The following is a 22,799-nucleotide window of genomic DNA, read 5'->3' as shown; positions in this document are numbered from 1 at the left end:
CTGGTGGCACAATGTGTTAAAGCGCTGAGTTGCTGAACTTGTGATTCAAAAGGTCCCAGGTTCAAATCCCAGGAGCGGAATGAGTGCCCGCTGTTAGCCCCAGCTCCTGCCAACCTAGCATTTCGAAAACATGCCAATGTGAGTAGATCAATAGGTACTGCTTTGGCAGGAAGGTAACGGTGCTCCATGCAGTCATGCCAGTGGCCACATGACCTTGGAGGTGTCTACAGACAACGCCGGCTCTTCGGCTTAGAAATGGAGATGAGCACCAACCCCCAGAGTCGGTCACGACTGGACTTAATGTCAGGGGAAACCTTTACCTTTAGTCCCCCTTATCAGGTAATTTAAGAAGCAGTGGTCCAAAATACACCCCGCATTTATTCTGGAGAGAAGACCCCTATGCCTACAAGAACTTTAATACTGTTGTCGAAGGCTTTCATGGCCAGGATCACAGGGTTGTTGTATGTCTTTCGGGCTGTGTGACCATGTTCCAGAAGTATTCTCTCCTGACGTTTCGCCCACATCTATGGCAGGCATCCTCAGAGGTTGTGAGGTATGGAAAAACTAAGCAAGGAAGGTTTATATATATCTCTGGGAAGTCCAGGGCGAGGGAAGAACTCTTGTCAGTTGGAGGCCAGCGTAAATGTTCCAGTTAATCACCCTAATTTGCATTGAATGGCCACATCTACTACCCTGTTTCCCCTAAAATAAGACATCCCCAGAAAATAAGACCTAGTAGAGGTTTTGCTGAATTGCTAAATATAAGACTTCCCCTGAAAGTAAGACCTAGCAAAGTTATTGTTTGGAAGCATGCCCAGCACCTGCCAAACAGAACACCAGAGCATGCAGAATCGGTAAATGTACGTACCATAAAGTGTTGTACATGGAAATAATGGTAGTAACAAGAAATTCTTGATAGGATTCACAGTTTGTCTGGTTATGCTGGTTTATGATGACAACTACTGTACAGTGTGTGTGTGTGTGTATATATATATATATATATATTTCGTGTCAGGAGCCACCGGAGTTGCTTCTGGAGTGAGAGAATTGGCCGTCTGCAAGGACGTTGCCCAGGAGACGCCTGGATGTTTTTGATGTTTTTACCATCCTTGTGGGAGGCTTCTCTCGTGTCCCCGCATGGAGCTGGAGCTGATAGAGGGAGCTCATCCACACTCTCCCAGGTGGGATTCGAACCTGGCAGCTTTCAGGTCAGCAACCCAACCTTCAAGTCACTTAGTCCACTACGCCATCTGGGGGCTCTGTACAGTATATAATATATATTGTACAATATATATATTGTACAGTATATAATAAATGTTCTTTGTTTTTGTTCAACAATAAATGTGAAAATAAGACATCCCCTGAAAATAAGACCTAGAGAATCTTTGGGAGCAAAAATTAATACAGTAGAGCCTCACTTATCCAACATAAACGGGCCAGCAGAACGTTGGATAAGCGAATATGTTGGATAATAAGGAGGCATTAAGGAAAAGCCTATTAAACATCAAATTAGGTTATGATTTTACAAATTAAGCACCAAAACATCATGTTATACAACAAATTTGACAGAAAAAGTAGTTCAATATGTAGTAATGCTAAATAGTAATTACTGTATTTACGAATTTAGCACCAAAATATCACTATATATTGAAAACATTGACTACAAAAATGCGTTGGATAATCCAGAATGTTGGATAAGCGAGTGTTGGATAAGTGAGACTCTACTGTATAAGACATTGTCTTATTTTCTGGGAAACACGGTAGCTACTTTCCGCCTGGGGGCATTCTTTGTTAACTGCCCCTAGTTTCCATTTTTCCATACCTCACAACCTCTGAGGATGCCTGCCATAGATGTGGGCGAAACGTCAGGAGAGAATACTTCTGGAACATGGCCACACAGCCCGAAAGACATACAACAACCTTCATACTTTCTGTGAAATGCAGAACCCAATGGTTTGGGAGGCAATGGTATGAAACGGAAAGGGGAGATGAAGACACCAACATACCAGAAACTGGGGCGAAAGGCAGGGCTGTGGGGAACATCTCTGGCCCATGTGGGGCAGGAGGAGGGCAGCGCAGGGGTTAACCGCTCACTCACTCCAACAAGGAGCCTTTTAAGGTCACAGTGGCTGCATTTGGGGGAGGCGCTTGCGTGAGTCACTCTCTCTTCCTCCTCCTTTGCCTCACAGATATGGAGAGGAACCTCCCTCCGCCCCCGCCTCCCCCAAACCCACCCCCCCAAAAGCCCAGCTGCTTGGTTGGCGATGTGCCGAGGAGGGGCGGGGAAAGGGCAAAGACCCTCCAGCACCATCACAGAGCAAGCAGCGGAGGCCAGAGAACAAGGGAAATGGAAGGGGAAGGAGGGGGAAGGGAGGGGACCACGGGGTGTGCGCGCGCATGTGTGCCCTGCGCCCTTGTAGGCTGTGACTGTGACGTCGACAGGAGCATGCTTTTGTCTCTCCACGCATGCAAAGAAACCAGCATAACAGCAGGAACACAGCTTTCTATAAGCACCCATCTATTTGGGGGTGTAAGAAAGAGCATTTCTGCACCCCCTTCCTAACATTATATGGGGATTGCCATCTGCTACCTGAGTATAAATACAGTAGAGTCTCACTTATCCAAGCCTCGCTTATCCAACGTTCTGGATTATCCAACGCATTTTTGTAGTCAATGTTTTCAATATATCGTGATATTTTGGTGCTAAATTCATAAATACAGTAATTACTACATACCGTGTTTCCCCGAAAATAAGACAGTGTCTTATATTAATTTTTGCTCCCAAAGATGTGCTAGGTCTTATTTTCAGGGGATGTCTTATTTTTCCATGAAGAAGAATTCACATTTATTGTTGAACAAAAAAAATAAATATTTATTCTATACTGTACAGTAGTTGTCATCACAAACCAGCATAACCAGACAAACTGTGAATCCTATCAAGAATTTCTTGTTACTACCATTATTTCCATGTACAACTGGTATGTACATTTACCAATCCTGAATGCTCTGGTGTTCTGTTTGGCAGGCGCTGGACATGCTTCCAAACAAAAACTTTGCTAGGTCTTACTTTCGGGGGAGGCCTTATATTTAGCAATTCAGCAAAACTTCTACTAGGTCTTATTTTTCGGGGATGTCTTATTTTTGGGGAAACAGGGTAGCATTACTGCGTATTGAACTACTTTTTCTGCCAAATTTGTTGTCTAACATGATGTTTTGGTGCTTCATTTGTAAAATCATAACCTAATTTGATGTTTAATAGGCTTTTCCTTAATGCCTCCTTATTATCCAACATATTCGCTTATCCAACATTCAGCCGGCCTGTTTATGTTGGATAAGTGAGACTCTACTGTACATTAAAACTAAGGAGTTCTTTTTCAAACACCCTGTATTTTCCACTACTGTATCATGAACACTGCTCTGGGCTTGTCTGCTAAAGGTCTTCTCCACTTAAGGCCCTTTCCAGACAGGCCCTATATCCCAGGATCTGATCCCAGGTTTTATGCTTCAAACTGGATTATATAATAATGATAATAATAATAATTACACTGGGTGCCATGCCAAAAAATCTCAGCCTGCATTTGGAAACAATAGACATTGACAAAATTACAATCTGACAACTGCAAAAGGCCACCCTACTGCACACATCATCCGAAAATACATCACACAGTCCTAGATACTTGGGAAGTGTTCGACTCGTGATTTTGTGATATGAAATCCAGCATGTCTATCTTGTTTGCTGTGTCATACAATAAAATAATAATAATAATAATAATAATAATAATAATAATAATAATAATAATAATGTGTTGTCGAAGGCTTTCATGGCCGGGATCACAGGGTTGTTGTATGTCTTTCGGGCTGTGTGGCCATGTTCCAGAAGTATTCTCTCCTGACGTTTCACCCACATCTGTGGCAGGCATCCTCAGAGGCTGTGTGGCATGGAACTTCTGGAACATGGCCACACAGCCTGAAAGACATACAACAACCCAATAATAATAATAATAATAATAATCCAGCATATCTATCTTGTTTGCTGTGTCATACAACGTCGTTGTGTCAATAATAATAATAATAATAATAATAATAATAATAATAATAATAATAATAAGGAAAAGCTGATAAGGAGAAGACCTGGCTCTGGCTCACAAATGGGACTCTGAAGAAGGAGACAGGAGGCCTGATCCTTGCAGCCCAGGAGCAAGACATCAGGACAAAGGCAATTATTAAGGCCAAGATCGAAAAAAAAGCTGATGACCCAAAATGCAGACTGTGCAAGGAAGCTGAAGAAACCATTGATCATATCCTCAGCTGCTGTAAGAAAATCGCACAGACAGACTACAAACAGAGGCACAACTATGTGGTCCAAATGATTCATTGGAACTTATGCCTCAAGAACCACCTTCCAGCAGCAAAGAACTGGTGGGATCACAAACCTGCAAAAGTATTGGGAAATGAGCACGCAAAGATACTGTGGGACTTCCGAATCCAGACTGACAACGTTCTGGAACACAACACACCAGACATCACAGTTGTGGAAAAGAAAAAGGTTTGGATCATTGATATCGCCATCCCAGGTGACAGTCGCATTGACGAAAAACAACAGGAAAAACTCAGCCGCTATCAGGACCCCAAGATTGAACTTCAAAGACTCTGTCAGAAACCAGTGCAGGTGGTCCCGGTGGTGATGGGCACACTGGGTGCCGTGCCAAAAGATCTCAGCTGGCATTTGGAAACAATAGACATTGACAAAATTACGATCTGCCAACTGCAAAAGGCCACCCGACTGGGATCTGCACGCATCATCCGAAAATACATCACAGTCTTAGACACTTGGGAAGTCTTCGACTTGTGATTTTGTGATATGAAATCCAGCATATCTATCTTGTTTCATGTCATAATAATAAAATAATAATAATAATCATCATCATCATCATCATCATCATCATCATTATTTATAGACCCCCCTATGTCTCCAAAGGGTCTCAGGGCGGTTTCCAACATATGGCAACCATCCAATGCCTAAAGAAAAACCATATAAACAGTATACAACAAGACAAGGGGCATTATAAACAAATGTAACCTAATAAACAAAACGACAACAAATAAAATAATTACTTAAAAAATGAAATCAATCAATAAATTAAATTAAAATTATTTTTTTTTAAAAAAAACACATAATAAAAGTGAACATGTCTATGTGTGTATGTGGGCCCGGGCTGTGGCGCAGGCTGTTGAGCAACCAGCTGCAGCCAGTGCAACAAATCACTCTGACCAGGAGGTCATGAGTTCGAGGCCAGCTCGGAGCCCTGTGTTTGTCTTTGTCTTTGTTCTATGTTAAGGCATTGAATGTTTGCCTTATATGTGCAATGTTATCCGCCCTGAGTCCCCTTCGGGGTGAGAAGGGCGGAATATAAATACTGTAAATAAATAAATAAATAAATAAATAAAATGTTGAATTTGGCATACAAATTCAACATCACCAACTGGGAATACTGGTGGGCTTTGGGGGTGAACACTGCTATGGGTTTCCCAATTGTCTGCTAAAGGTCTTCTCCACTTAAGGCCCTTTCCAAACAGGCCTTATATCCCAGGATCTGATCCCAGGTTTTCTGCTTTAAACTGGGTTATATAATCATCATCATCGTCATCATCATCGTCATCATCTTTATTTATAGATCGCCCTATTTCCCCAAATGTCTCAGATAGCCACTCAATGCCGAAAGAAAAACCATAAAAAACAGTATACATCAAGACAAGGCACATTAGACAATGTAAGAAATGTAACCTAATAAACAAAATGATGACAAATAAAATAATGAAAAATGAAATAAAAAATAAATAAAATTAAAATAAAATAAAAAAGCTATACACGTAATAAATGTGAACATGTGTATGGGCATATGTGGCCATGTTGAAATTGGCACACAGATTCAACATCGCTAACTGGGAATACTGGTGGACTTTGGGGGTGATTGACCTTTAACTCTGGGAGATATAGTTCATCTGTATTCCGCGAGCCCTCTGAACCTCAGCAATGGCGGATCTGGACCAAACTTGGCACACAGACGCAACGCTACCAACTTTGCATACTGGTGGCTTATGGGGAGGTAATTGACTTTTGAAATCTGGGAATTATAGTTTACCCTTATCCAGAGAGCACTGAACCCAACCAACATTTGGAGGTGATTGTTCTTGGCATATGGGAGTTGTAGTTCACCCTTATCCAGAGAGCCCTGAACCCAACCAACATTGGATCTGGACCAAACTTGGCACACAGACCCAACATGGCCAGCTGTGCATATAGGCCTGGCTTGGGGAGGATTGCCCCATGACTCTGGGAATTGTAGTCCACTCACATAATTACGTATTTTCTAATGGGAGCATTTTTTTTAAAAAAAAAACAAAATCAAAGACTGGCTTTTTTTCCTAATAAATAGTGATACTAATTAACTGAATGACATTACCTAAAACCCCAAAAGAAGCAATGCCATGCAGACAAACAGCTTCGCTCTCACAGAGCCTCCTCTCACAATGAACTTACATAGGAGCTTCACACAATAGTTTACACATAGCAGCCTTCACATGGCAAATTTGGGAGTAGCGCACACCACCAAAACATGGCAAAAACCTCACTCGTTCCCAATCTCAATATACATCCATCCCGCCCCCTCCGCTAGGACAACAGCAGCACTGAAACAATATGGAAATAGAGACACCTTTTGCTTGGCGTTTCTTGCATGCAAATCCAAACAATGCTTTGCGCCACTTACCGAAATGGGGGTCCGCCTGCTGCCAATTTCTTCTGGGCTGACTCCCCCCCCACACCGGACCCATGCGGCGTTGTGGCCCACGAGGCACGGCTGGCGGGGGGTTACGGCTACGCTCCGGCCATGGCGTGGGACCTAATCCTGGAAAGGAAGGAAGGAGACGGTAAGGATTCAGACAGTCCAAGGTGTTTTGGACTGCAACTCCCACCATTCCTAACAGCCTCAGGCCCTTTCCTTTTGCCCCGCAGCCGCTTAAGCGGCGGAGGGGCAAAAGGAAGGGGCCTGAGGCTGTTAGGAATGGTGGGAGTTGCAGTCCAAAACACCTGGAGGACCCAAGTTAACTCACACCTGGTATGAAAATATACACAAATCCATTCAAGTCACACATTCCACATCCCGTTTGGTAAGAAGAGGCCTCTCTGATCCCATTCACACACACCATTTGCACACTGCATTTCCACATACTTCCAAGAGCCATGCGCTATCTGCCATTGTGCCAAAAAAATAATAATTCCATATTGGAACGTACTGTAATCTTGGAAGAAAAAAAAGAATCCTTAATGGTCATTGCACCTGGAACAAACCATGAGGAGGATATTTGACGAATCAACTTCTTTGCATTTTCCAACTTTCCTTTGTAATGTAGGAACTCCAAGTTTCCCCCTTTTTGCTGATTTTGGCCTCCCGCGGCGACACTGGGTGTTATCAGCTCCATGGCAGCGACAGCTGTGACTTATCTGAGCACAGAGACTAAAAGGTTGTTGTGAGTATTCTGGGCTGTATGGCCATGTTCCGGAAGCATTCTCTCCTGACGTTTCGCCCACATCTACAGCAGGCATTTTCAGAGGTTGTGAGGTATGTTGGAAACTATGCGTATGTTGGAAACCATGCGTGAGTTGGGGCCTTTTACCCCACCACTCAAGACCTGGCTCTTTACTAGAGCTTTTAAGCTATGTTAATTTTATCAATATTTGTATGTATGTATTTTTATCCTTTACAATTTTATCTTGTAAATCGCCTAGAGCATCGTTGATGGAGGGCGATTAATAAGTAATTAAATGATGATGATGATGATGATGATGATGATGATGATGATGAAACTAGGTAAATGGAGTTTATATACAGTAGAGTTTCACTTATCCAAGCTAAACTGGCTGGCAGAAGCTTGGAAAAGCGAATATCTTGGATAATAAGGAGGCATTAAGGAAAAGCTTACTAAACATCAAATTAGGTTATGATTTTACAAATTAAGTACCAAAACTTCACGTTATACAACAAATTTGACAGAAAAAGTAGTTCAATACACAGTAATGTTATGTTGTAATTACTGTATTTATGAATTTAGCACCAAAATATCACAATATATTGAAAACATTGACTACAAAAATGGCTAGGATTATCCAGAGGCTTGGACAAGCGAATATCTTGGATAAGTGAGACTCTACTGTATCTGTGTAATAATGTCCAGGGTGGGAGAAAGACCTCTAGTCTGTTGGAGGCAAGTGTGAATGTTGCAATTGGCCACCTTGATAAGCACTGAAAAGCCTTACAGCTACAATGCCTGGCTGCTTACTACCTGGGGGAACAACAACCTTCATGTCAGATAAAACAGAGATGTCGAAATCCACAAGTACGGTAGAGTCTCACTCATCCAACACTCACTTATCCAACGTTCTGGATTATCCAACGCATTTTTGTAGTCAATGTTTTCAATACATCGTGATATTTTGGTGCTAAATTCGTAAATACAGTAATTACTACATGGCATTACTGCATATTGAACTACTTTTTCTGTCAAATTTGTTGTATAACATGATGTTTTGGTGCTTAATTTGTAAAATCATAACCTAATTTGATTTTTAATAGGCGTCTCCTTAATCTCTCCTTATTATCCAACATATTCGCTTATCCAACGTTCTGCCGGCCCGTTTATGTTGGATAAGTGAGACTCTACTGTATATTGAAAACATTGACTACAAAAATAGCTTGGATAATCCAGAGGCTTGGATAAGCGAGACTTGGATAAGTGAGACTCTACTGTATCTGTGTAATAATGTCCAGGGTGGGAGAAAGACCTCTAGTCTGTTAGAAGCAAGTGTGAATGTTGTAATTGGCCACCTTGATGAGCACTGAAAAGCCTTGCAGCTACAAAGCCTGGCTGCTTACTACCTGGGGGAACAACAACCTTCATGTCAGATAAAACAGAGATGTTGTTGAAATCCACAAGCATATGGAGAGAAAGGAAGAAACCATGAAAATGAAGAAAATCTGGCTACCAGTATGAAAAAAACCTCTAAGATCAGGATAGTAAATAAAGAACAACACTCAGAATAAAGGGGAATTTGAGGCAAGAAAAAACCAGGGCCAGCTAACACTTCCAGACAAGAAATAACCAGGGCCAGCTAACGCTTCTAGACAAGAAATAACCAGGGCCAGCTAACACTTCCAGACAAGAAATAACTAGAGCCTGCTAACATTTCCAGACAAGAAATAACTAGGAAAGTCAAATTTCCCTTTCGCCCCATTCTGCCTCGTGGAGGAGAACAAAGGGAGGAGAGGCCAGATTTAAATGGGACTCATAAATAAATAATGGGAATCAAAGGGAAGCGGGAGGGAGGGAGGGAAATGTGGCTGTGTGTGCCAAAGGTATCCAGGAGTTCTCTTTGCACAAATACGCAAAAGAAGGCACCTGACCCAACTTGTCCCGTCCTCTGCCCTCTGGGGCCGGGCCCACACCCAAAGCCAAAATACCCACATCTCCAGCGAGCCTGCCCTGCCCTGATCTGAACCGGCTGAGTCACCAGAATGTCGAAAGCCCAGAGGGGAGGAGGGCAAAGGTGAAGATTTGGCACTTTCTTGCCAATGTGGCAACAAAAGGCAGCACCGGAGCAGAGCCGGGACACTTAGTTGCATGTCTAGGTGTACTTTGTTGCTCCCAACATGATGCAAAGTAACTCAATGTTTTCGTTTCAAGGAGGAAACCCTTAAGACTAAGCCTGGGCCAACTTGGGCCGTCCAGGTGTTTTGGACTGCAACTCCCACCATTCCTAACAGCCTCAGGCCCTTTCCTTTTGCCCCTCCGCCGCTTAAGCGGCGGAGGGGCAAAAGGAAGGGGCCTGAGGCTGTTAGGAATGGTGGGAGTTGCAGTCCAAAACACCTGTACGGACAAAGTTGGCCCAAGCCTGGTCTACATGAATGCAAAACCAAGCCACTCAACATCTGTTATAGAACTCCAATACGCAGATGATAACATAGTCTATGCACATTCAGAAAAAGACATACAAGCCACTCTATAAACACATTTGCAGGAACATACGAGAAACTCGGCTTCTCATTGAACATCGAATCCAAAACAACACCGGAGAGATGGCAAGCTATTTAACCTCAGCAAACTGAAAACCAAAACCAAGGTCACAACAACATCTGTTGTGGCGCAGGCGGGAGAGCAAGCCAGCTGCAATTAACTGCAATGAATCACTCTGACCAGGAGGTCATGAGTTCGAGGCCCGCTCGGAGCCTATGTTTGTCTTGTCTTTGTTCTATGTTAAAAGGCATTGAATGTTTGCCTATATGTGTAATGTGATCCGCCCTGAGTCCCCTTCGGGGTGAGAAGGGCGGAATATAAATGCTGTAAATAAATAAATAAATTATAGAACTCCAATACGCAGATGATAACGTAGTCTGTGCACATTCAGAAGACCTACAAGCCTACATTTACACGAGCATACAAGAAACTCGGCCTCTCATTGAACATCAAGTCCAAAACACCTGAATGAAGTTGGTCCCTGTAATATTACGAAAAATATTGCAGTATAGTGGTATAGTACACTATAGTAACATATAATACTAATATTGTGCTATGCTAATAATATAATATATGGTATGTACATATAATATTGATCATAATCTATATATATAAAAGGGTAATGAAATTTCGGCCTAGGACAAAACAACAAAACTACACATCCCAGAAACACTAAACTTGGCAGCACAACCCCTCATCCATGCCTCTACGTTCATACAACAAAAAGAAAAGAAAAAGAAAGTCCTAATTAGAGGGAGAGGAATAATTGTTTTTATCCAACTGCTGCCAGTTAGAAGGCTAAGCTCCGCCCACTTGGTCTCCTAGCAACCCACTCAGCCCAGGGGACAGGCCGAGTTAGGCCTCACTTAGACCTCTTCCACACTGCCTATAAAATACAGATTATCTGATTTTAACTGGGTTATATGGCAGTGTAGACTCAAGGTCCTTCCACACAGCTATATAACCCATTTATAATGGACTTAATGTCAGGGGAAAACCTTTACCCTTTACCTTAACTACCACCAATTCCTCAATACTTTATTTCCCATACCACCATACTTTGCCACAGCAACGCGTGGCCGGGCACAGCTAGTATTGTAATAAAATATAACACTAATAATGATACAATACATAAATATAATATTTATATATTACATTTAATATTACTAATAATATTGCAGTATAGTGGTATAGTAGAGTCCAATAATATATGATACTCATATTGTGCTATGCTAATAATATAATACAGTAGAGTCTCACTTATCCAACATTCGCTTAGCCAACGTTCTGGATTATCCAACGCATTTTTGTAGTCAATGTTTTCAATACATCGTGATATTTTAGTGCTGAATTCGTAAATACCGTAATTACTACATAGCATGACTGTGTATTGAACTACTTTTTCTGTCAAATTTCTAGTATAACATGATGTTTTGGTGCTTAATTTGTAAAATCATAACCTGATTTGATGTTTAATAGACTTCTCCTTAATCTCTCTTTATTATCCAACATATTCGCTTATCCAATGTTCTGCCGGCCCGTTTACGTTGGATAAGCGAGACTCTACTGTACTACTAATATTGTGCTATGCTAATAATATATTGTATGTACATATAATATTGGTAATACAATATAATACTAATATAATACAATATAATTAATATTGTATATAATACTGATATAATGCAATATAATTATATATTATAATATAATTATATATTACATGTAATATTACTAATAATATGTAATATTGCTAATAATATAATATATTGTATGTACATATAATCTTATAATTATATATTATATATTACATGTAATATTACTAATAATATGTAATGTTGCTAATAATAATAACATATTGCTATGGACATACAATAATTATAATACAATATAATTAATATTGTATATAATACTAATATAATAAAATATAATTATATATTATATTATAATTATATATTACATGTAATATTACTAATAATATTGCAGTATAGTGGTTTAGTACAATAGAGTAACATATAACACTAATATTGTGCTATGCTAATAATATATTTCATGTACATATATTGATCATAATATTGCAATACAAAATACTAATACTATAATAGTTATATATTATATGTTTCATGTTATATTACTAATAATATTGGTTTAGTACAATATAGTGATATATGATACTAATATTGCGCTATGCTAGCAATGTAATATATTGTATGTACATATAACTTGTAAGCCACTCTGAGTCCCCTTCAGGGTGAGAAGGGCAGGATATAAATATTGTAAAATAAATAAATAAATGCTTGCTGAAGACTAATAAAATTAAAACTCATTGAAACTCAATCAACTCCTGAGAAAGGAGTAATTTCAAACAGGAGACATTACTCGTTGCACCTGTAAATCCATTCCCACCAGTTATGCCGCTGTTGGAAATAAAGCTTCATTACACAACCGTTTTATGTGCATACGCAGAGATATTCCAGATATAATATACAATAATTTAGAAATATATAATATATGGTATATACTTATAATATTGATAATAATATTACAATGTAATACGATATTATACTAATAATAATAATATAATATAATAATATTAATTATATATTACATATTAAATGTAATATTACTAATAATATTACCATATAATGATATAGTACAATATAGTAATTTAATGCTTATATTGTGCTGTGCCAACAATATATTGTATGTACATTTGATTTGTAAGCTGCTCTGAGTCCCCTCCAGGTGAGAAGAGCAGGATATAAATGTAGTAAATAAATAGGTAAAGGTAAAGGTTTTCCCCTGACTTTAAGTCCAGTCGTGACCGACTCTGGGGGTTGGTGCTCATCTCCATTTCTAAGCCTAAGAGCCGGCTTTGTCCGTAGACACCTCCAAGGTCATGTGGCCAATGGCATGACTGCATGGAGTGCCGTTACCTTCCCACCGGAGCAGTACCTATTGATCTACTCACATTTGCATGTTTTCGAACTGCTAGGTTGGCAGGAGCTGGGGCTAACAGCAGGCGCTCATTCCGCTCCCAGGATTTGAACCTGGGACCTTTTGGTCCACAAGTTTAGCAGCTCAGTGCTTTAACACACTGTGCCACCAGGAGCCCATAGTTTATAAATAAATAATAATAATAACTACTGGTTGTAAATTCATTACTTCCAAGCTCCACAACTAAGTCCCATTTTCACATTTTAGCAGGAGTGGGCCACATGCTGCTCTCCTAATATTAGTGGACTGCAACTCCCAGAAACTCCAAGGGTTGGAGAATGCTGGGAGCTGCTGCCCAGCCACATCTGGAGAGCAGCACAATCCTCTTCTCTATGCTACAGGCTGGCCGAGTGCTTTCCCTTTCTGCTTCAGTTCATCTGTAAGATGGACTGCAGAACAAGGATGCATAGAGAGGTCTCGCGAGCAAGAAAGAGACAAATACCCCTTAAGGGATGTGACAGCCACAATTGTGGGGCAGGGGGGGGTCGGGGGGGTGGAGAGCCTTGGCAGAAGTGGTGCGGAGAGGGTGGCGTCTCTATCTTGGAGGAAAGATAAAGGTCCCACTATCTGGAGACAATGGGACACAGAAAGGGTCCGGACAAGGGGTCCCTTCAGAGCCGCCCACGGAGTCTGGGGAGATTCCTTCCGTGGCTGGGAGGGGGGTCCAAGCAGCTGCAGCAAAGGCAAAGGCCGGCATCGCTTTGGAATGGGGAAGATTGGGGAGGAAGGGGCAACACAATTTCCAGTGCTTCCTCGTTCCCAAAACACATGTGGAATGAGCTTGAGGGGACTACAGTGCCCAGAATTCCTATGGCCAGACATCTGGAGGGGGATTCTGGGAGCTAGTCAACAATTCTGCAACTAATCCCATGCTACTCCTGCAGTCTTTCCCCAACTTCCATGCCACTGCTGCTTCCCACATCTTACTGTCATTGTTGTCAACAACTATGCAACCGTCCCATGCTACTCCTGAAGTCTTTCCACGGAGCCTCCGGTGGCCTAGGGGATAAAAGCCTTGTGACTTGAAGGTTGGGTTGCTGACCTGAAGGCTGCCAGGTTCGAATCCCACCTGAGGAGAGCGTGGATGAGCTCCCTCTATCAGCTCCAGCTCCATGCGGGGACATGAGAGAAGCTTCCCACAAGGATGGCAAAACATCAATAAACATCCGGGCGTCCCCTGGGCAACGTCCTTGCAGACGGCCAATTCTCTCACTCCAGAAGCAACTCCAGTTGCTCCTGACACGAAAAAAAAAGTCTTTCCACAACTTCGATGGCTCTGCTGCTTCCCCTAACTTCTTGTTGTTGTTGTTGTCAACAACTATGCAACTGTCCCATGCTACTTCCATCAATGTTTCACATTTTACACAAATGACCAGCCACTGCCAGAAGGGACATATAGAGAGTTTAATCTATGCTGACGATCATGCCATCACCGCTCAAGCAGGGAGCTTTGAAATGGTTGAACAGAAGCTCTCCAAAGCTTTAGGTGCTCTTACTGCCTATTACAGAGAAAGCCAGCTGATTCCTGATCCATCTTCCATCAATGTTTAACATTTACGCAAATGACCAGCCGCTGCCAGAAGGGACATATAGAGAGTTTATCTATGCTGACGATTGTGCCATCACCGCTCAAGCAGGGAGCTTTGAAATGCTTGAACAGATGCTGTCTGAAGCTTTAGGTGCTCTTACTGCCTATTACAGGGAAAACCAGTTGATTCCTGATCCATCTTCCATCAATGTTTAACATTTACGCAAATGACCAGCCACTGCCAGAAGGGACATATAGAGAGTTTCATCTATGCTGACGATCATGCCATCACCACTCAAGCAGGGAGCTTTGAAATGGTTGAACAGAAGCTCTCCAAAGCTTTAGGTGCTCTTACTGCCTATTACAGGGAAAACCAGCTGATTCCTGATCCATCTTCCATCAATGTTTAACATTTACGCAAATGACCAGCCGCTGCCAGAAGGGACATATAGAGAGTTTCATCTACGCTGATGATCGTGCCATCACCGCTCAAGCAGGGAGCTTTGAAATGGTTGAACAGAAGCTCTCGGAAGCTTTAGGTGCTCTTACTGCCTATTACAGGGAAAACCAGCTGATTCCTGGTCCATCTTCCATCAATGTTTAACATTTACGAAAATGACCAGCTGCCGCCAGAAGGAACATATAGAGAGTTTCATCTATGCTGATAATCATGCCATCACCGCTCAACCAGAGAGCTTTGAAATGGTTGAACAGAAGCTCTCCGAAGCTTTAGGTGCTCTTACTGCCTATTACAGGGAAAACCTGTATCCATCCATAATGTGCTTTTCACATTAAGAACAGACAAGCATCTTGAGCTCTGAGGATGACCTGGGAAGGAATCCCACTGGAGCATTGCAGCACACCAAAATACTTGGGAGTTACCCTGGACCATGCTCTGACTTACAAGAAGCAGTGCTTGAATATCAAACTAAAAGTGGGTGCTAGAAATAATATCATACGAAAGTTGACTGGCACTAGCTGGGGATCACAACCAGACACAGTGAAGACATCTGTCCTTATGCTTTGCTACTCTGCTGCTGAATACGCATGTCCAGTATGGAATACATCTCACCACGCTAAAACAGTGGATGTGGCTCTTAATGAGACATGTCGCATTATCACAGGAGATCTATGCCTTACACCACTGGAGAAATTATATTGTTAAGCCAACATGTGCCAGGAAGTAGCAGCCAGCAATGAAAGGACCAAGGCAATGACATCTCTGTTCGGATATCAGCCAGCATACCAATGCCTTAAATCAAGAAATACCTTCCTAAGATCTACAGCAAGTGAGAGTCCAAAAGTGGCAGGCCAAAACCCGGAACCTCAACTTGTGTTTTCAAATACATTACAGCTGTACATCCGGCCAACTTCAACCCTGCATCCGGGTGTTTTGGACTCCAACTCCCACCATTCCTAACAGCCTTGGGCCCTTTCCTTTTGCCCCTCCGCCGCTTAAGCGGCGGAGGGGCAAAAGGAAGGGGCCCGAGGCTGTTAGGAATGGTGGGAGTTGGAGTCGGAGCCCTAACGTCTCCCAACAGACGCTCGCTCCATGTGGAAAGCCAAATGGCTTTGCAATTCCGGGTACAAGTTGTATTTTCACAGTGTCTCCAACTGGTAAAGAACAGCCGAGCATGTGGAAGGGAGGGACGGGAGAGGAGGAACACGCCAGGCAATGGGGGATTTGAGCTCACCAGGGGAACTCATAGAAATATCTGACACATGCGCTCCAGCTGGTGTCCTTTTGCGATGATGCAAGGAAAGGCAACCAACGTGCCGCGTTTGATGATGTAACTTTTCTTGGGTGGTGCAGATGGCTTGGATCTGACGCAAGAAGACCTTACTAACATTTCGACCTGCGTTGCCAAAGGCTTTCATGGCCTGAGTTGACTGTGAGTTTTACACACAGTTCCAGAAGCATTCTCTCCTGACATTTCGCCCACATCTATGGCAGGAACCCTCAGAGGTTGTGAGGTCTGTTGGAAACTAGGCAAGTGGGGTTTATATATCCAGGGTTTGAATGTTGCAGTTGGCCACCTTGACTAGCATTAAACAGCCTGGCAGCTTCAAAGCCTGGCTGCTTCCTGCTAGGGATCCTCTCACCTCTGTAGGAGTCCACCACATACCATGCGTCTACGTAGGGACCACCAAATGCAGCATTGCCCAAACACGATCAAGGAACGTGAAAGGCAAGTGGCCACCTTGATTAGCATTGAATAGCCTTGCAGCTTCAAAGCTTGTCTGCTTCCAGCCTGGGGGAATTATTTGTTGGGAGGTGTTAGCTGTAAATTAGCTGCCAGCAGGGCTACTGCCTTGAAGGTTGGGTTGCTGACCTGAAGGTTCGAATCCAACCAGGGGAGAGTGCGGATGAGCTCCCTCTGTCAGCTCTAGCTCCATGAGGGGACAGGACAAAAGCCTCCCACAAGGATGGTAAAACATCAAAAAACATCTGGGTGTCCCTTGGGCAACGTCCTTGCAAACGGCCAATTCTCTCACACCAGAAGCGACTTGCGGTTTCTGAAATCACTCCTGACACACACATACAAAAAGCTGAAAATGAACAAAATCTGGCTACCAGTACAGTAGAGTCCCACTTATCCAACATAAACGGGCCGGCAGAATGTTGGATAAGCGAATATGTTGGATAATAAGGAGGCATTAAGGAAAAGCCTATTAAACATCAAATTAGGTTATGATTTTACAAATTAAGCACCAAAACATCATGTTATACAACAAATTTGACAGAAAAAGTAGTTCAATACGCATAAATGCTATGTAGTAATTACTGTATATACGAATTTAGCACCAAAATATCACGATGTATTGAAAACATTGACTACAAAAATGTGTTGGATAATCCAGAACGCTGGATAAGCGAGTGTTGGATAAGTGAGACTCTACTGTATTTAAAAACTCTAAAATGAGGGCTGTAAATAAAAAACTACACTCAGAAAACAGGAGAATTCCAGACAGGAAACAATCAGGGCCAGCTAACACCTCCCAACAAATAATCCCCCCAGGTAGGAAGTAGCCAGGCTTTGAAGCTACAAGGCCATTCATTGCTAATCAAGGTGACCAATTGCAACATTCACACTTGCCTCTAACAGACAAGAGTTCTTTCTCCCACCCTGGACACTATTCCACAGATATATAAATCCCACTTGCCTAGTTTCTAACAGACCTCACAACCATAGATGTGGGCGAAACGTCAGGAGAGAATTTATTTATTTCCATCATTTATATGCCGCCCTTCTCACCCGAAGGGACTCAGGGCGGCTCACAATACAGAATTCTTCTGGAACATGGCCAGACAGCCCAGAAAACTCACAGCAACCCAATATTTCAACCCTCTCTCCTTAACAAAATAGAAGTGAGCAACATCACCATACTTATTTCTTGTCCTTCAATATAAGCTTTCGAGAACGTTACTGCAGAGGGTTTCATGCTACTGTAAATCCCACAAGTAACTTTTCCAAAGCTCTTTCTAAGCAAGACACCAAGTGTTCTGAGCAGAGGACAGAGCCAGAGAACAGCCCAGAGGGAATAGGGCAAGGAGATGCATGCAGGCTCCCCTTGGGCCCAACAATAAAACAGTTTGACCTTGTGGCTACGGTTCCCCCATGAAAGGCGAGTTTTTCTTGTTCTTGTACCTTTCCCCAGCTCAAAACACCATCTCTAGGGGCCGTGCTCATCTCTGTTCTCGACAGAAGGAACAGAACCAGTAGGAGATTCGCTTTCTTCCTCCTCTCTCTAAGCCAGACCCACATTTTCAGACACTGTTGCTACCTCTGGCCTGGAATGCCTCCAATTTGGTTCTCCAAAACGGACACCTCCCATCCCTAGATCCCCTTGATCAAGAGATGGATGCATCAGAACATGAGCATGCTGCGAAGCCTAGATTTTGCTAACCTCACACTGAGTTTGCACAATTGGACATACAGCAGTCCTGAATCTTATCTTTTTCTGGTTTGGCATACTGTCACATCAAAATACAAACACATACCATATACATACATAAAAGATAAAGGTTTCCCCTGACGTTAAGTCCAGTCGTGTCCAACTCTGGGGGTTGGTGCTCATGTCCATTTCTAAGCCGAAGAGCCGGCGTTGTCCGTAGACACCTCCAAGGTCATGTGGCTGGCATGACTGCATGAAGCGCCGTTACCTTCCCGCCAGAGCGGTACTTATTGATCTACTCACATTGGCATGTTTTCAAACTGCTAGGTTGGCAGAAGCTGGAGCTAACAGCGGGCGCTCACGCCGCTCCCGGGGTTTGAACCTGGGACCTTTTGATTTGAAAGTTCAGCAGCTCAGCGCTTTAACGCACTTCGCCACTGGGGCTCACACACATATATATATACATATATATATACATACATATATATATATATATATAGAGAGAGAGAGAGAGAGAGAGAGAGAGAGAGTAGAGTCTCGCTTATCTATCTATATAAAAGGGTAATGAAATTTCGGCCTAGGACAAAACAACAAAACTACACATCCCAGAAACACCAAACTTGGCAGCACAACCCCTCATCCATGCCTCTATGTTCATACAACAAAAAGCTCCAGCTACTCCAGAAAACGGCCAGGCTTTGAGACTGCAAGGCTATTCACTGCTATTCCACCTGGCCAACAAAGGATTCCCATAAGCCACAGCAATGCGTGGCCGGGCAAAGCTAGTCTATATATATAAAAATGCAATGTTCGTTTTACTATGGAGTAAACAACAAAAGCACTGAACCAAATCACACCAAACTTGGCCACAAAAGACATAGTCATTCAAAATATGTCTTTCAATAAAAAAACAACCTAGAAAAATAGTCCAAATTACAGAGGATGAGGAAGAGCCTTTCTCCACCTAACTGCCAGTTAGAAAGGTAGGCTCTACTGCCTTTAGCCCCCCCTGCTGCCTTTAGGCCACGCCCCCTTTGTATCCTAGCAACTTCCTCAGCCAAAATGGAGCCCAGGGCAAGGCAGAGTGCACTTAGGCCTGATCCACACTGCCATAAGCCACAGCAACGTGTGGCCGGGCAAAGCTAGTCCAACATAAATGGGCCGGCAGAACGTTGGATAAGCGAAAATGTTGGGTAATAAGGAGGGATTAAAGAAAAGCCTATTAAACGTCAAATTATGTTATGATTTTACACATTAAGCACCGAAACATCATGTTTTACAACATAAAAGCATTATGTAGTAATTACTGTATTTACAAATTTAGCACCAAAACATAGCAATGTATTGAAAACATTGACTACCAAAACACTAAATACTAAAAGGCACGCAGTTGGACAGTACAGAATGTTGCATAAGCAAGACTCTAATACATACATACATACACACACACACACACACGCACACAAAATAAAAGTGAAAATCTTTATGCGTGTATGTGGCTGGGGTATCCAATTACACAGACCGTCTCTGGCCTCCAAAAACAGTCTCCCTCCAAGGACATTGCAGGTTACAGTGAGCACCACATCCCATCTCTCTTCATTGGTGTGGAATTTGCATGACCCCGCCCACTGCCTCTCCCTTAACCCTTTCCTATTCTTTTCTACAACACACAACAACTGAACATACTAGAGAGAGAGGTTTGGGGAGAATTCACCATGATTTATAGGAGTTGTAGGGACTGGGATGTATAGTTCACCTTCAATCACAAGAGCACTCTGAACTCCACCAACGACGGATCTGGAACTCACTTGGCACACAGACCCAACATGGCCAAGTTTGCATACTGGTGAGGTTTGAGGATGATTGACCTTGACATCCAGGAGTTATAGTTCACCCATGTTCAGGGAACACTGAACCCATTTCATGACGGATGTGGGCCAAACCGGTTACACAAACTCAACATGGCCAACTGGGAATACTGCTGGACTTTGGGAGTGATTGACCTTTAAAAATAATAATTTGCCAACTGCAAAAGGCCACCCGACTGGGATCTGCACGCATCATCCGAAAATACATCACACAGTCCTAGACACTTGGCAAGTGTTTGACTTGTGATTTTGTGATACAAAATCCAGCATATCTATCTTGTTTGCTGTGTCATACAATAAAATAATCCAATAATAATAATAATAATAATAATAATAATAATATTTTGCCAACTGCAAAAGGCCACCCTACTGGGATCTGCGCGCATCATCCGAAAATACATCACACAGTCCTAGACACTTGGGAAGTGTTCGACTTGTGATTTTGTGATACGAAATCCAACATATCTATCTTGTTTGCTGTGTCATAATAAAATAATAATAATAATAACAATAATAATACTTTATTTATACCCCGCCACCATCTCCCCACGGGGACTCGGGGTGGCTCACAAGGGGCAAGGCCCGACCAGCATAATTTACAAAAACAATTAAACTCTTTAACTTAAACAATTTAACTCTGGGAGTTATAGTTCACCTGTATTACACAAATTCAACATGGCCAACTGGAAATACTGCTGGACTTTGGGAGTGATTGACCTTTAACTCTGGGAGTTATAGTTCACCTGTATTATGTGAGTCCTCAGAACCCCAACCATGACGGATCTGGACCAAACTTATTACACAAATTCAACATGGCCAACTGGGAACACTGCTGGACTTTGGGAGTGATTGACCTTTAACTCTGGGAGTTATAGTTCACCTGTATTATGTGAGTCCTCCGAACCCCAACCATGACGGATCTGGACCAAACTTATTACACAAATTCAACATGGCCAACTGGGAACACTGCTGGACTTTGGGAGTGATTGACCTTTAATTCTGGGAGTTATAGTTCACCTGTATTCCGCGAGTCCTCTGAACCTCAACAACGATGGATCCGGACCAAACTTGGCACACAGACCCAACATGGCCAACTTTGATTACTGGTGGGATTTGGGAGTGATTGACCTTTAATTCTGGGAGCTATAGTTCACCTGTATTCCGTGAGTCCTCCGAACCCCAACAATGACGGATCCGGACCAAACTTGGCACACAGATCCAACATGGCCAACTTTGAATACTGGTGGGTATTGAAGTGATTGGCCCACAATTTTGGGAATTGCAGTTCACTCATATCTTTATGCATTTTCTAATGGGAGCATTCATAAAAAAAACAACAACAGGAAGAGTGGCTTTTTTTCTAATAACACCCCATAACAAACAATGACTTTTTCAAAGAACCCGGGCATTGCAGGGTCCCCAAGCTAACATATATAGATATATCAAAGTGTTGTAATTCTATAGTGCAGGTATGGGTAAAATTGGGCCCTCCGGGTGTTTTGGACTGCAACTCCCATCGTTCCTAACAGCCTCAGGCCCTTTCCTTTTGCCCCTCCGCCGCTTGAGCGGCGGAGGGGCAAAAGGAAAGGGCCTGAGGCTGTTAGGAACGATGGGAGTTGCAGTCCAAAACACCCGGAGGGCCGAAATGCACCCATACCTGTCTTAGACCATCCCCATTTCATCCCCCCCATATCTCAAACCCATCACTTGAACACATCCCCAGTTTTCCCCTTTCCAAACATGACCTGCAAGCATCTCCATCCTGCAAATCTATCTAGAGAGAAAGAAATCCAGGAGTGCCGACTCCCATCAGCCACCGCTGCCGTGAGCCAACCCACTCGGAAACCATGTGACGCGGGTTTCAGGAAGGCAGCGGCGGGTGGGTGGGGGGGTGGAGAAGAAGAGGATATCCCCATTCATACCCAGGGACCATCTTTTAATGACCCCACATGACCCCCTTGCCTCCCCACAAAACTAGCCCATTATCCACATTTGCAAAAAAATAAAATCTGTGCACATTTGCAAAACAACGGGAAGCAAAATAAAATCTGTGCACACAGGCTCAGTGCAACTAACAATGCCCTATTAAGTCTAATGCAAGGTCTTCGAGTTGGCCAACATAGGTGTTTTAACAACTCCCGAAACCGATTGTAAGAAAGTCAGGTATACAACAAAATGCACACAAAAACAACCGGACCGAAAATTAGCCAAACGGGGAGGGTGGAATTGAAGGACCTTTGAGACTGATTTATTGCACCAGAGCTTGCCTGAACCAATCAGTGTTAAAGGTGATGCTAGATGGCTTTACACACCGGAATAAAATTACCTGGACTAAAATATAACACATATATACACATATCTAAACAGAAAATCTCACTGCTTTGTCTCACCTGCACACCCGCCAAGGAAGGCAATCTCCTTTTTTTCCCCTCTGCTGA

The 22,799-nt window shown here is 42.7% G+C and overlaps 1 protein-coding gene across 1 annotated transcript in view; it reads right to left on the bottom strand.

Moving 5' to 3' along the window:
* Positions 1-22,799, bottom strand: part of kdm6b (lysine demethylase 6B) — a 155,786-nt gene that overhangs the window by 67,648 nt on the left and 65,339 nt on the right. Inside the window, exon 4 of the mRNA XM_062983866.1 lies at positions 6,771-6,908. The gene's annotated coding sequence lies outside the window, so the exon portion shown is untranslated. The remainder of the gene's footprint in view (positions 1-6,770; positions 6,909-22,799) is intronic.

The sequence above is a fragment of the Anolis carolinensis genome, chromosome 6 (genome assembly GCF_035594765.1).
Source record: "Anolis carolinensis isolate JA03-04 chromosome 6, rAnoCar3.1.pri, whole genome shotgun sequence".
Classification (NCBI taxonomy): Eukaryota; Metazoa; Chordata; class Lepidosauria; order Squamata; family Dactyloidae; genus Anolis; species Anolis carolinensis.
This window is presented reverse-complemented; position numbering and strand designations above follow the sequence as displayed.